The sequence below is a fragment of the Nannospalax galili genome, unplaced genomic scaffold, assembly GCF_000622305.1.
Source record: "Nannospalax galili isolate Female #2095 unplaced genomic scaffold, S.galili_v1.0 C48974161, whole genome shotgun sequence".
NCBI classification, from domain to species: domain Eukaryota; kingdom Metazoa; phylum Chordata; class Mammalia; order Rodentia; family Spalacidae; genus Nannospalax; species Nannospalax galili.
Window position 1 is genome coordinate 1 of NW_008475828.1, and position 1,388 is coordinate 1,388.

At 41.6% G+C, this 1,388-nt stretch overlaps 1 pseudogene; it reads right to left on the reverse strand.

The window, feature by feature from the left end:
- Positions 1-182: 182 nt before the first annotated feature.
- LOC103728410 lies at positions 183-862 on the reverse strand (annotated as a pseudogene).
- Positions 863-1,388: the final 526 nt, after the last annotated feature.

The following is a 1,388-nucleotide window of genomic DNA, read 5'->3' on the forward strand; positions in this document are numbered from 1 at the left end:
AGCAGGGCTCAGGAAAGATGCTGCTCTCGGGCAGCTGGTGGCCATGCCACCAAGAGATGCAAAGGGAGATGGGGGTGGGAGGTGGCCCCAAGGGCTCCTGGGGACCAGAAGAGAGGCCAGTGGGTCCAGATTTTTTTTTTTTAATTGCAGATACTTTACAAATAAGATAAACCACACGGTCATATATTCCACAAATATTTATTAAGTATCTATTATATACCATATGTTCCTTCTAAAACAAATAAGAAAAATATTGGTATATTATGGGTGAACTTATACAGCACTACGAATGCATTTTTGAAAGACTTCTGGTCTTTACAGATGATGGAAGGCAACTGGAAACTAGGCAAACCTTTGACCCTCATGTTGTGAGAAAAATACACCTGTCAGGTTTCATTGGCTAGCATTAATGTTCTGTGCATAAGCTCACACAAAAACCTCAGGGATTTTCTTTAGAGTTCTGGTTTCATCATAACTTGCTTGTAATATCTTCAGAAAGAAAAGACTTTTCACAAGATCGTAACAGATCATCAAGATTAAAGTCAATCTCAAAGGAGGGACTCTTCTCCAAAATGATTAAGGCGACCAAGATGGCCAGTTTTGATGTCATTCCCTTGATTAGGTAATTCACACCACTTTCAGGGTCTGTGTACTCAAAGTAATGGATAACAAAAAGACGGCCGGAGAATCTGAAGTGGCTTGTGTAGTGGACCTGTGGGTGCAGGAAATAGTCCAGGGGCACAAGGAACACATCCTTAACCTCATTGGCATTGGGCTGGGCCTGGAAGTTGCTGTCCTTTAGGAAACCCACCACTGGCATCACCAATGCATGCTTCTGAAAGCAGAAAGTGAAATCCACATGTTAAGAAGCCCAGTGCTATTGTTTCAAATGTTAAACTTGTGCCCCTTCTAGGAAAGCAAAGACCCAAGCTACTGTTTATAGAAGTTGAGCCATAGACAAAGGAGAGTTTGCTCCAGACACAAACTTATGTCCCTCATGTACCAGGGATAGTATCTGCCTTACCTGAGGTGGCATCTGAGAGGACTCTGAAAATGACTTTTGTTGTGAGCATACATGGTACGATGTTTTAGAATGGCCATGTGGCAGTACTATAAAAACATGATCCCTTTGACTTAGGAATTGCATTTATATGAATTCATCCTCACTGTGAATTCCTCCCAGCAAGAAAGATACATGAATGAAACTGAAGCATTGTCTGCAGCAGCCCAGACTCCACAGTTGCCCTTCCTCATTGACAGGTACTTAGGTTAAACTATGGTTAAAGTCATACATTGGGATACCATGTAGCCTTTAAACAATATGACACATACGTTTTCTTCTCAGTAAAGAAAGAGGCATGCTATATTATCAATAGAAAAGTGGGGGT